The 15034-nt window shown below is 36.7% G+C and overlaps 1 long non-coding RNA gene across 1 annotated transcript; it reads left to right on the forward strand.

Moving 5' to 3' along the window:
* Positions 1-913: 913 nt before the first annotated feature.
* Positions 914-7906, forward strand: LOC145679807 (uncharacterized). Its single transcript, XR_014130562.1, has 3 exons — positions 914-1013; positions 4866-5033; positions 6902-7906. It is a non-coding gene; the product is annotated as an uncharacterized LOC145679807 (long non-coding RNA).
* Positions 7907-15034: the final 7128 nt, after the last annotated feature.

The raw sequence follows: 15034 nt of genomic DNA on the forward strand, positions 1-15034 counted from the left end.
AAGTATGTATGTGTATCCGTATGTATGTATGTAGGGGAGACCGGGGTATTCACGAACACTTAAGCTTTGATTATAAATAACTCCTTTGTTTTTAGAGATAAAACATTAACATTTCTTGTGTATAGAAAGCTTGGAGCTTTTCCTTTCTACTAAAATGCAGAGGAAAGTCAAAAATAACATTTTTCAATAAATCAGTGAGATGTTTTAAAAATGTTCATATGTTCGGGATTGCCCCAGTGGTCGGGGTAATCCCGAACATACTGTTTACTTTAAACTTTCCTTTGCGAATGAAGGGAAATGCATTAAAATACATTAAAATTATACTGTAATTTAGTATTTTAAAACTTTAATAGGAATTATAATTAGAAACATAACTCAAATTAATGAGAAATGTGTCCAGACCTCATTATCTTTGAAATTATTACACATGAAATCAATAAATAATAGGCTAAAGAAATGCAATCTTATGAAATAAATTCAGAAATAACGGTACATTAAGGAAAATATTCATTAAAATGAAAACATTATTTTGAACTGTAGAAATCACATATATACGCATTTATGTTTTCTCTCAAAGACAGTATTCTTTATTAGTCCAGTGTTGAAATGCGGTTAATTGGCTGAACAAAATTAGCTAACTGCTACCCAAGTAGCACAGTCACGTCATAAACACGTCTTTTTTTGGGGTTCGAATTCAAAATGACGTCTTTTGAAAATTTGGAACGTCTTTATCACGTACCAAAATGGTAACAAAAATGACGTGTCAAACATGACCTAAATTGTACGTGTTTATCACGTGCCAGAATGGTACAAAGTATCACGTGTCGAACATCACCAAAAATAGACGTCTTTTTTAGGTGCTAAAAAGCGCGGACGTTCCCCGTACTGTAACTTCAGTTTGAGCAGTGCATGCTGGGATTCGTGAGCCATTTGCGGAATCGTGTTATGATTGTGTGAATATAAATAATGTGTTTTGTGAAAGGCACCTGTGATAAAGGTCAGCTTTAAGACAAGTAAGTATAATTCCTATCCTATTCCTATCTAGGTGCAGTCTGTGTAAAATTCAGCAGATTGAGTATTGTAATTTTGAAGATTAGCTCCTCATACAGCGTTGCCTACGGTTTCTTATTACAGTGTATTAAAATACCGTAGAAAGAACGAGGATACCTACATTAGGTTAACATTTGCAGACGCCTGTATCAAATTAAATATTTTAGGTAGAATACTATATAAAATATTAATAGTGAAGGTAGTAAAATGATAATGTATGTGTTTTTATTCTCAATAAACCGTATATGGGAGTGACTATGCATGGGAAAGTATGTCATTCTGTGGTGCAGTTTTACTATACAGTTCCATAGATTGTAAAATGTACAAAAAAATTGGACAAGTCTTTAATTTGCCTATTTCATGTCGAGAACAGGACCAACCAACCTCCGCGGGGCTTCTAACCCGTTCCTACTACTACTACTTTTACTATGAATCCTATAATAAAAGCTGTACGCATTGTGGTACTATTTGCCAAGGCGAAAGACTGCTAAATACAAGCAAACAACGAGATGACAGTAAGTGTATGCTTTTGGAGGCATTACTGGAACAGACGGTTCTACTAAATTTTGATACATTTCTTACATTTTCAGGTTAGGTTAGAGAATTGTATTTCCTATAGCAGAATATGCACTAAATGAGGAGCTCCATTACTACTTGCAGATTGACTTCACGGGGGTTAGTATAAATATAGAGTAGACGCATGGGGCAAGGTTCTAGAACACAGGTCCCCCTTCCCACTTAATTGTAACAAAGACAGAAAACAACGTGCCGTGCGGGGCTCTAACCCGCCTTCACTCGCTGACGCTCGCTCAACAATACTATGTGAATTAAATGTTAAACTTTGATACAGAAAAGAACCAATCTAGCTGTTAACCTATATGGGGGAACTTGTGTTCTAGAACCTTGCCGACGCGTGGCATATTAAGTACAGTGCATAAAACACGAAACAACTTTTGCTAAGTGCCCACTGAAAAGCACAAATGCATTCTATTGGAATCAGTGCAGGAGCACAGCAAGAGGGCCCGAGCGGCAACGAGGGGGTGCGTTCGTAGGGAACAGGCACGTCAGCGACGGGGACTATGCGCGTAAAGAAGGATAATGGAAAAGCACACTTACGCTTACAATGATTTCACTATCACTCAAAATGCGGCTTCATTCGAGCAGCCGGTTCTACCAAATAGAAAATTTATAGGTAAAATATTATAAGAAAAATTTTTCGTGAAGGAATAAGAGTGTGAATATAAGTAATTACTGTCAGTGTACAACATATTGAAATGAATTTTAAGTGATCAGTTAAAGTATTGCATATGTAAGTGTGGTCTTCCACTATTCTCTTTTAGACGTATATTCCCCGTCGCTGACGCGCCTGGTCCCTACGGACGCATCCCGTCGCTGCCGCTCGGAGCCTGTTGCTGTGCTTCTACCCTGACTCAGTTATATAGTATTCCTGCTTTTTAGTGGGGAGCTGATATAAATTGGTTCGTGTTTTATTCACTGAAATTGTTACACTTTACGTCCACGCTGTATTTGTACTGACGCCTGAAGTCAATCTCAAGCACAATGGAGCTTCTGATTTAGTTCATGCTCTGCTAAAAGAAATGCATTGTTCTAACCTGATATGAAACTGTAAGAAATATGTCAAAATTTGGTAGAACCGTCTGCTCGAATAATGCCCAAAATTCACTTCAATTTGCTGTGTACTGACATTAATTACTTACATTCACACTTTTATTCCTTCACAAAAAATATGTTTCACATCGTATGTCACCTATGAATTTTCTGTTAGGTAGAACCGACTGCTCGAGGGTCGAGGAAATGACCCTCGGCAATTGTTGCAATGCCAATCGTGTATGACTTCAAAGTTAGAAACAACGAGCCCTATGGGAGTTCTAACCCCTTCGCTCACTCAGTTATGTTTTGTTTAGCCTTTTGTAGCACTACTGTCTTAAATCTAGTGAAAAAATCCACAAAATCGATGAATATTTGGTAGACCCGTTTGCTAAAGTAGTGCCCCCATTGTATATGTGCATAATCAGTGGGAGGATATTACCCCAGTTGAGAGCACTCTCAAACTGCAACCATCGCCCTGTTGCACCTACACACCCTCACAAGACACTTGGCTACCGTAACTGTGCTACAGAATTCGGTGTGGAAATCGTAATAATGTAACGGATTTTTGACTGTTCGAATATTTTGTTCATTAATTGAGTACACAGCTCCCTCGCATTTTAGATTACAGTACTTACTCCAGTGCCAGCATGTGATGATGGATACTTATCAATGTTGCCACTGAAGTTCAAAGAAATATATTCCAGCTCAATTAAGTATCCTCTACATGACTATATTATTATGATTTCCACTGCTAATCGTGAAACGATTCAAAGGAAACCAAATGTCTTATTTAGGGACCGTGGTTGGGGGCTGGTGGTGGTTCCAGTCAGATGTGTTTAAGAGAGCTCTTGACATAGGGAATATCCTCCTAATGTTTATGCGCACATTAACAACGGAAGTCTCTTTGGGTCAAAAACCTGCTTTCAGGTGGAACACCAATTCCTCATCATTAAAAGGAAATGAAATTAAATATTTAGTTTCACGCCCCAGGAAAAGCACCGAGCCTAAGGAAGATGGTGATAATGAAATGTGAAAAATGGTGGTATGAAGAAAGTGGGCGGAAACGGGAGAGTATCGAGAAAACTCAGGCACATGGTCTTTGTCCACCACAAAGCCCACTTGGCACGAGCTGGGATCGAACCAGGGACCGCACGCACTTGAAGTGAACGCTCTACCAGTGAGGAACTGAAGCCCCATCAGTAAAAAACATACCTCATTGCTTCGGGGCTTACATATCTGCTGCCACCAAAAGGAAGGTGTGTACACAACAGGGGCGGATCCAGAGCAGGATATTTTTTTATTTTTTTAAAAAAATAAAACCTATCCCAGAATTGGAGCTCTTGATCTTTTCAAGCTTGTATTATAATTGTAAGATAAAAACTTTTTTTTTTTTTTTTTTTACACGTTGCAGAATTTAAATGAAGCAATAGAAATTACTTGCCTTGGTGTTTTTGGTCAGAAAATATCCGCGTTCGAAAACGCAGGTAGTCATTTGTGTTCTTTGTGTTCAAGATGCGATATTTTACGCTCTCACTCCGTTCTCAAATCCGATTCCTACTTCTTATGGGGCCGCGGTGGCTCAGTGGTAGAGCGTTCACCTCTGGTGCTTGGGGTCCCGGGTTCGATCCCAGCCCCCGCCAAGTGAACTTTGTGGTGGACAAACACCGTGTGCGTGGGTTTTCTCGGGGTTCTCCCGTTTCCTCCCACTTTCTTCATTCCACCATTTCATCCATTACTCATCATCACCGTCTCCTTTAGCCTAATCGGCATAACCGTGGGACGTAAAACTCAAAGATTTTCCGATCCCTGCTTCTTGTTAACAACGGGCAAACAATAATCCATAAAATCTATCTGTCCACAAGTTTGTCAATATTTATTTTTTATCCATTTAAAAAGTGGCCATTCCTGCACCATTCCACGACGAGGTTGGAATGATTTCGGACTCTTCTTCACACCGTCCTTTACGCTGAAAATATCCAGAACAGAAAGCATGTGAAATTTATGGCTGATATTTTCCTGCCAACTCATTTTTCTTTCTATAAGCTCTTTTTTATTATGATACAAAATGTAGTAAAAACCCACTTTACTGTTTACATGAAATTAAACTGCTTCATTTCATGTTAAATGTATTTAGTCGTAATAAGCCTAGGTGTAAATACATGTTATTTCCCAAAATAAGCCTTGCATGTACTCCCACTTTCCAGAGCGTGTGGCCAATGCTCCTGCAAATGATGAATTGATCAACAGCAGACCACCTAGCACGGAATCTTTCTTAACTGAACTTGAAGCCGTTACCCTGACCCCTTTCTGCTCGTCGAGCTGCTCTAGAAATATCACTGTGGAGGATGATATACATACCAAAGTTGCGACAGGTGAGTTTTTGACATGTTATTTTATAATACCCATGTAAGAAAATGCCGAGTAAGAAGAAAAGAAAGTAGTAATATTTTATTAGTACTTATAAAATAAAATAATTGTTGAATAAGGCAATACTTTTATGTAAATGAAATATTCAATTTAACGTTCCACGATCAGGCACTGAAGCTAAGGGAGTCGGTGATGATGAGAAGTGAATTAAATGGTGGAATGAAGAATGTGGGAAAAAATTGGAGAACTCCAAGAAAAGCCGCTTGAAGTGAGCTGGGATCGAACCATTGGCCCCAAGCACCAAAGGTGAACGCTCTATCACCGAGCCACAGCTGCGCCAATTTTATTTAAATGTAACTGTTTCAGCAACTAGCCTTGTCTTCTTCAGATACACTCTATTTATTTGTTTATTATTTTAGATTTTTAAAGATTTCCTTGTTTATTAATTTTTATTCCTTCAGCAATTATTTTATTTGACTTGAGTATTTATATATAAGCAAAGCTTTAATATGGAATGTATCACATGTTATAGTGTTCGCGCTTTTTTTTTTTTTTTTTTTTTTTTTTGAATGGGTAAAAGTACTCCTCCGAAAATGTGTTTTTGAACAGAGGGGTTAAATATAATTTTCACCAAAGAGAAGTTTTATTTTTATTATTATTATTAATAATAATAATAATAATAATAATAATAATAGCTGCCGCAACTTCTAACCCTGCTCAGAACAAATAATGTGACGATTTTCACCCTACTGCTTGTGACAGAATTCTGGTTCTAGAAGTCTTATTTTTTTAAAAATACTCCAGTAACAAGTGAGGGGGCGTTTGCTCACAATTTTTTATTTTTCGGAATACATAAGTTATACACCATTTTGTTTGTAATTTTCACTTTCTTTTTTGTCATATTTTGAAATGCTAATATATGTTTCGTCTTGCATCATAAATTTAACTTACTAAATCGTATCCAATCAGGATGAAATTTCTTATGACAGTAGAAGGATACCTTTACTGGTTAATTCCACCTGTGTGCAGATTGTCAGATTGCTGCATCCGATAGTGCAGTTCTGTCACGATATGTAAATGCGGAATTTTGACTCCATTTTGGGGGGTTACATAGCAGTAGTGAAAGATAATACATGTAATTTCTATCGTTGTCTAGTTGTGTTTGATAAATGAGTAGCTATATTATTTTATTATTAGAAATTTCTTTGTTTCATACCATAAAAACTATTCTTACTGCATGAGTCTGCATCAGTTATGATTCCAGTCCCCGCAAAGTGAACTTTGTGGTGGACAAGCACAGTGTGCGTGGGTTTACTCGAGGTTCTCCCACTTTCTTCATTCCACCATTTCATTCAGTCTTCTTCATCACCGTCTCCTTTAGCCTAACCGACAAAACTGTAGGACATAAAACTCAAAGTTTTTTTTTTTTTCATCAGTTGTAATATCGTATCAATACACTTGATCGTCACTTTTAGCTCACATCCTAAAGTTGGTCTTGGAGTGGCATTTTATATTGTGAGCACATACGTAATGTAGCCTTCTATGAGTGTTTCAGAATTATTTGTCATGTATCTGTATATACAAAGTCTTATATCCCCCAACTTGTTTGATTTTCCTAAACAATCAGAGTTAACAGCTGCAATAAAATCAAAAGTTAAGCTATTACAGAATAAATAAATTAATGGTAGTTTAATTTCGCTGTATGGAAGGACGTTAAAAGTGGGACTTCATGCAAGCGAGTGCAGTAACTAATCGTTTTATTGCGTATTGATTGTAGTTACACATGACGTATTGTAATTGTTTTTTTTTTAAATTTTCTCCCCACCTGAAAAATTGCACTATGATTGTTCATGATTTTTTTTTTCTGTTTCAGTGTTCCTATCTGTCATCGTTGGGAGAAAAAGGGACCTTTCTCTGATGCTTGGTTTCCAAAGAGCTGGCGATGAAATTTAACTCCCGCGGAAAAAAGAGCAAAGTTCACGTTGTGCAAACTAGCCTTAAAGACACTTATCATTCGTGAGTAAAAATAAAGATCTTCAAATGAACAAATGCCACAAATCTTCAAAACGTTAGTAGAAAGATATTCACTTCCATCTGCCTTGTTGTTTGAGGATGAAAAGGATTCGGCATGCTTGAAACATGTTGACCTGTTCCTCCTCGCTTTGTTTGGAAATCAATGTAAAGGCATCTCTTTCGAAAACTAAAAGATGGAAGAAACTGCTACTGGTATAATAGATGAAGAAGTGGGATACTTACTGCAGTCCCCATTTTTAACCTACTTAAGCTGGTGAGGATTTTTTGATATGATGCTGTATTTCTGTACTTTCAATAACTATGAAAGGTGTTTTCCTTCATACGAAATTTATAGGAAAATTTAATTCTTTTTATTTTATATTATTAAAAGATCTCTGTAAGTTTTAGATTATAACCAACAGATTTGCATTGTCTACATATTTCTTGTTTGTATTACAAATAATATAGACAATCAGTGTTTCTTGTTGCATTACAAATAGTATGAATATTATTTTATACGACAAAACGTGCACATTGTACATATAACTAATAAATGTAGAATTCAAATTAATGGTTATGTGTTTTCGCTTTCATCCCTCAGAGATTAATTAATTTTAAAATGTACTTTCTTTTTCGATTTTTCACCTCCAAAATAAAGGTGTCTTAAATTGGAGTTATAAAAGTTTAGTCCTAAATTTTGCACTGTCAATAAAACCCATTGTTCTTGTGTATGTGAGTGTGTGTTGGATGTGGGTGGTTGTGTTTGTGTGTATGTGTGCGCATACTAGCGTAATAATGGATAGCTATAAAATTTATCGAAGCACGTGTTGTACCGTAATTTCATTAAGAAGAAGGTACAAATAAATGCACATGAATAAATTCCAGTGACGAAATGAGTGGATTCTTCTTAGTACCAAGGGCCGCGGTGGCTCAGTGGTAGAGCGTTCATCTCTGGTGCTTGGGGTTCCGGGTTCGATCCCAGCCCCCACCAAGTGAACTTCGTAGTAGACAAACCGTGTGCGTGGGTTTTCTCGGGGTTCTCCCGTTTCCTCCCACTTTCTTCATTCCACCATTTCATTCATTTCTCATTATCACCGTCTCCTTTAGCCTAACCGGTATAAGCGTGGGACGTAAAACTTAAAGATTTCATTTCGTTTCATTTTCTTAGGACTGTAAGTACAATGTTCCTTTATTTTTCCATTTCATTCTTTGTTTTTACAATGTTTATTCGTCTTTTCTCATTCTTAAAAGTTATGTAGGGTTTTTTTTTTTCGCCAAGGGTGAGTCTTACATTCGAGGGCTTTTTTTTTTATGTTTTTCAAGTCGATCCAATGCGTCTCGGTTTTTCTGTTTAATGTATGGCTTTAAATTTATCCTTTCGTGGAGCAAGCGCTGCCGTTTCTTTTCTGTAGCACTACGTATATAATTATTCCTTGACAGCTATTGTATATTCGCTTCTTAATGTGTAGGTAAATATACCACACATTAAGAGGCGAATATATACTCTTCAATAGGTTACTATCCAAATACTAAAAAAATATAAATCAACAACACTAGAGGTGGTCAATTGGATATGGAAATCCCCAATCCATAGATAATACGAACCTTCGGAGAAGCGAAATTTCCAAATTCTTGGTACAGACCAATCAAATAGACCACAATATTTTGACGTTCCCCAATGTGTGCTTCCGAGAGAGGGTGGTGATGTATTTCGCTGTGGCAAGTCTAGGGTTCTTAGGGTCTATCCTGATCTGTTATTTATTACAATAACCTAGTGGTCTTACTTATCTGGTATAGGAGCTTGTAAATTAGTCTATTATGCAAATTACAACACAATGGTGAAAAATCATGCAGTAGCCACAAAGATAAATTTATTTTCATTATTGTTTTTACTTATAATAATCGTTGTCCAGTTGTTATTCGTAGACTTTTTTTTTACCCAAGAAAAGTGTTGCGGCCAGAGATCAGTTCAGAAACTGTCAAGAAAAAAAACGCAGTTAAGAAAAAAAAGTATGATTTTTTCTTTTTAATCATTTTTTTAAAAAAAATGTGTTGTAAGCTGTGTGTTTTAGAGTAGATATTATTATTATTATTATTATTATTCAGTTCCATATGTCTAAATAATCATAAATTGATGTGTATCCAGTGTTGACATTAGGAATCTCAATCTATGTATAGTAGGATCTCGATTATTCGACACAGTTTCAGGGTTATTTGTTTCAACCACTATTCAATCTATCTATTTCAAAATTTACGGGGCCAAAACTAGGTAGCTCTAGTAGCCTAACCCCTAACTTTGGTGCAAAACGGTTGAATAGGGGCTGATAAATAGCCTCAAAAGTGTGGCGAATAATCGAGGTAGTACATGGATTGAAATTCCTAATATCAAAACTGCGGATGCACATCAATTTCTAATGGTTTTGACATTTGGAACTGAACAATCCTGTCAGACTTCCATGACATTTGAGGTAGCGAGAAGCAAAGGGGTGTAAGTGACATTTTCAATAGAGTATGTATGTCTCTAAAATGGATTCTGCATTGCAAAATATACAAACTGCATAATGAAGTTCGGCGTAGAGCATTCATGGGCAGACTTTCTATTTGACTGCGACGAGCTTCACCATCCAGTTTGTATATTTAGCTGTGCAGAATCCATTTTTGAGACATCCATACTTTATTGCAAATATCACTTACACCCCTTTGCTTCTCGCCGCCTCATTTCGAGAACGCCCCAACCCCCCCCCCATTCACATGAAGGGTGTGAAAAAGACGTGATTTACACGTGGAAATCACGTAAAAAAGACGTGATTTACACGTCATTTCTATGACGTGTAAAAGACGTCATAAAAATCACGTCATATTCTATGACGTGAAAAAGACGTCATAAAAATCACGTCATATTCCCGGACATTTCCACGTGGGAAAAGACGTGTAAATCACGTCATGTTCGGTGTATTTTACGGTGTTTTACACCAAAAAAACTACGTCTTTTCGACGTCGGTGTGCTGCTTGGGTAATGAATGCTACTAGGCTAAATAAATGTGTAAAACACTCTGTGAATCACACACAGAGAAAAAAATGCAGCCTATGATGAAAGATCAGATATGTAAAATAGGATTACTATGAAATAATGAAGAAATAATTCTAAAAATAATAAATATAGTAAACTATTCTAATTAACAAAGCTAATAACGCTCAATACCAAGACATGATGTATTTCCCAAACCAATTTCATTAACGGATTACTTACATTTCAATAAGGAAAAACTATTTAAAAATTTTTGATAATTTATTTTACACCATTGGCCAATCCCGAACACTCCAGGTAATGGTGAACATTCTGTCTGTCGTTTCCCCATGAAGCGTCATTTTATTGTTAAAATTGAAACTAATTGTTGACTGCATACTGGCTAGTAAGATTACAAAAAACTAATGCTCAAATATAGGGAAATATATAGTCTTATCTGTAATAATATAGATAAGAGAAGAGCCAAGTTACGTTGCGCAGATTATTGAATCAATTTCATAAGTGAATCGACAAACACAACAAAACATCTTCTTCCTGGTAATCCACTCAATTGACTGTCATCAAATGTATGCTACACTTGTTCAGGTCTCTCCGCTAGCATGCAGCAAAATCACCTGTTTTCTTACAAGTTTCCTTCGGTGTAAACTTGGGTGTTCGGCATTACCTCAGTGTTAGAGAATATCCCGGTTTCTCCTATTCAGTCATGATTTCAGGGGGTGGTCCGGGGGAAATTTCCGTTTTATTCAAGTTTCCCTCTCTGTATATATACATATACGAGGGCAGTCTTGGGATGTAACGTAACGCAAGTAACGCGTTACTTTTTAAGTAACGTTTCCTAGTAACGCGTTACATTTTTTCCAAAGTAACTGTAACGGTAATGCGTTACAAATTTTTAAGTAACGTACCTAGTTTGCGTTACTTTTTTCGCGTTACATTTCGGATGAGTAACTACAATATACTGTATGTATATTTTTTTCGGAAACAAATGTTTCTTTCCTGTAAGTGAATTTCTCAGAATGGAACAATGGAGCATGAACGATGGCAGTGAGTAACTACAATATTTACATAACAAAATATAGTGCCACTTGCTGTTTTTGGAAGATGAGGACAGCCTCAGGGAAGTCACGTGTACTGATTGCAAGCACCTGGAAGATTTTGTCTTAGATTTTGACAGTTCCAAATCAATACATTCAGTGAGTGAACTACGAGTGCAATGGTACTGGAAGTCTATTTTACTTTGATTGGTGTTGTTTTTATAAAGATGGAGAACGAAAATATTTTATTGTTCGAACATTTGAAAGAATACTTTTTCTTAAAAGCTGAAGATGAAAATCCAAGTCGAGTTTCGAGTCGAGTCAATAGTAATATTCTCGAGTCGAGTTCCGAGCCGATTCACTGTTTTTTGCGTCGAGTTTCGAGTCGAGTCGAGCTTGATAAATGGCTCGCTCGTTTTAACTCGTTTTGAAACCATGGCCTGATTACACTGGAAAGCGAAAGCCATGAGAAATGTAAGCTAAGCAGCAATATGGAATACTTTTACTGTTGCTCACGAGAGGGGACACTGCTCGCATCTCCTCTCATCTCGATAGCGAGACTACAAGAGATTTTTTATAACAAGCTTAGCTCGGCTCGGCTTAACTGAGCCGATGGCTCGAGCCGGCTCGCTTGGTGTGAACCATCGGCTTGAGCTGGCTTGGTTGGGATGAGCCATCTGCTCGGTTCGACTCAACTTAGTGAAGGGCTCTAGCCGACTTGATTGGGTGAGCTGTTGGCTCAGCTCACTTCTCGGTTTGGGTAGATAGTGAATGAGCTGTGAGCCGATATGCTCGAGTCGTTGACAATTCTAAACCTGGGCCGAGCAGTTTTGAAGATACTTGGCCAGTGCCATATAATTTTTAACAATGTTTGGCTCGAGCCCGAATACTCAACCTAGACCCTCAACCCAAATTCAGAAGCTCGTGAACAATGTCCTTGACTCCTAGACTTCACGACTTCCGAGGTTGGCAATCAACTACTTTTATAGTATTCATATATAAACCGTCTATCTTTCATGTTTATACACAGTGTTGTTAATAATAATAATAATAATAATAATAATAATAATAATAATAATAATAATAATAATAATAATAATAATAATATCATCCCTGAGAAAGTAGCTCAGACTTTACTTTTCAATGTAATACCGAAGATGATGGAATCATTTATCTGACCGCGTTTGTGACAGAAACTAGAAAACAGGTCTCTGCTCTTAGATTTACTTCGTGGCAGCTGTTTGGACTTCATCGTTTCGCGAGGATCTCCTAAAAATACACAACAAAGAAACCTTTCCTTGAAAGTTACAATGTCAGTGAATAGCTTGTCAAGAGGTCAGCCACCTTCCACCCCAAAAGAGAAGACGCCCTCTTCTCCCCCTCTTCACCTCGTTGAGAAAGGATGCCTCCTCAGTAGGTAATAGTTTGTGACGTCACTAAGCATTTATTCCAGGTTTGAAAACAATTTCTTTGTGTCTGACTAGGCCAGAAAAGGAGTTTTCTGTCCCTATTTGTTGAGTGCTGTATATTAGCTAAAACTTTTACTGGAGTGAGGCTGTTTTTATTTGCGTAAAAACCAGCCGAACACTTGTTTCTCCATATCAATGAAATGTTTATACCTATATTATTATTATTATTATTATTATTATTATTATTATTATTATTATTATTATTATTATTATTATTATTATTATTATTATTATTGACTTCTCTCTAATAGACCTCACATGGATACATTGGTATTAAAAGAATTAGGAAAGATACGAAAACTAGTCCGAAACTGGTATGTAATAAAAGTCATATAATTCTTAACTTTGCAACTTACAGCAGCATGGCGAAAATATTTCGTATTATGGTTCCATATTACAGCTCTAATAAGCAAAGAGAAAGAAAATTATGGTTCTTGTTATATACATACGGTACCATAGTATGGTGGGAACAATAATAATTCTTATAATATACCAGTATGCTATTACAAGAATTTTCGCACTAGAAGGTGATAGTACCGTATATTTGTAGCACGAATCATAATTTCTTTCTTCGTACTCATATAAAGCTGCAATATCAAACTATAATACTGCATATTTTCGCCAGTTACTAGCGTTTTTGTTAATAATCAGAGTTACATAATTTATTGCTAATTTAAAAATCGCTCCGAATCATGGTGGGTGGGAGTTACATCTCCGGAAGTAGTTTCGGATTACGTCTTCAGAAGTACAAATTCTTACTTACAGGTAACTCACACTGGCTCTCTTCGCGTCAGTTGCATAATAAACAGGATATGTAGAGTCTATATGAAGTGATAATAACCACTGTTGTCCAGTTTTGTGAAACTCACGATAATAAACAATGGCATAAATGGAATTAGAAAAATACAGAATTTAGACTAGTGTAAGACGCCGATTGTGATAAGATTGCACAGACATAAAGAACATCGAAAAAGAAGCGACACTTGTTATATATATATATATATATATATATATATATATATATATATATATATATATATATATATATATCGGCCAACAAGCACATTGAAAGTGTCAAATGGGGACATAAAAATGGGGTCAAAATGAGATTATGTGGAATATAGCGAGAACGAGAAGAGATATCAGAAAAGTTTAAATGTACGAAATACTACCCATAGTCGACGCATTTCAATGAGGTAGTAGGCACCCATGAGAAGAGAGCAGAACATCCGAAAATGGACAAATCACGTGTACAACATTGTCACAATGTGTTGCGGAAATGAGCGAAAAGGGTGATAAGGAGCAGGAAGAAAGAAGAAACGAAAACAAAAAATACCTGTTTTTGCTTTGGGTGCATGTTGCCCGTATGCGAAAGAGACGCAGATTTATCTCAATGCCCAAAGATGGGATAACACGCAGGAAGGATGCAAACGCCGTTCATATAGACAGCCAGCGAGACAGCACTGCTTGGTGGGTTGCATATATCGCGTAATGAGAACAACGATGAGATGGATGTTGGAAACGAAAATGTGTGTAGGCAGTAGTAGCACAGAAACAAAATTGTTACTATTACTGTTATGTTGTACGCGTATTTTCGTAGTGATGTAATGCTGATATTCATGTGTGGTAATGATATTAATGTTGCTGTTTATCTTACGTATGTGGACCACCTGCGATTACGTTCTACTGTGGTATGAATTTTTGTTTCCATTACCCGGTGTATCACAATCGGTGTGTTACACCTGTGTACTAGGGATGCGCACGAGACAAGATTTGATGCTGTCTCGTAACGAAAATGTGCTGTAAAAGTGATGTCTCGACTCGAAAAATGTATTCTTCTCTATTGGAAGAGCTGTGTCTCGACTCGAATTTTGTCAGGAAAATTCTGTCTCGACTCGCCTCGTGCGCATCCCTACTGGGTACCCTGCCTTGTAAGTTAATGGTAGAACAACTTACCACTCCAGACATGGGCGGCGATTAGGGAGGCACGAGGGGGCAGCTGCCCCCCACTTTTTTGAAGTGACGTCCTAATTTATATAATTTCATTTGGAAATGTAAACAGGATGTCCACACAATTTGGAGAAAAGATCTCTGACTTTTCCTTTACTTTCCATGACGAAAGTTCCAGATTTCCCTGACCCCTGAATAAGTTAAAAATACAGAAAAAAGAAAGAAACCCCAGCCTCCACACTTCCCATAGTTGGCATTGTTCTCTTCCGCTCCTGTTTTTCTTTTTTTATTTTCTTTCCAAAGGAATGTAAATTTACAAACATATGCATTAGGTCGATATTGATTAGGCCTACATATTACACAAAATGTAAAGTTACAAACGAAAGTGTGCAGTATACAGAGTACTTAAGGTATAAAAAATACACATTATAATACCAATTACACAGCATTATAATATTGCCTATAGTAATAAACAGTTCATACATGATTTTACTGATTATTAAAAAAAAAAA

This window comes from Thermobia domestica, chromosome 2 (genome assembly GCF_964235325.1).
Source record: "Thermobia domestica chromosome 2, izTheDome1.hap1.1, whole genome shotgun sequence".
NCBI lineage: Eukaryota > Metazoa > Arthropoda > Insecta > Zygentoma > Lepismatidae > Thermobia > Thermobia domestica.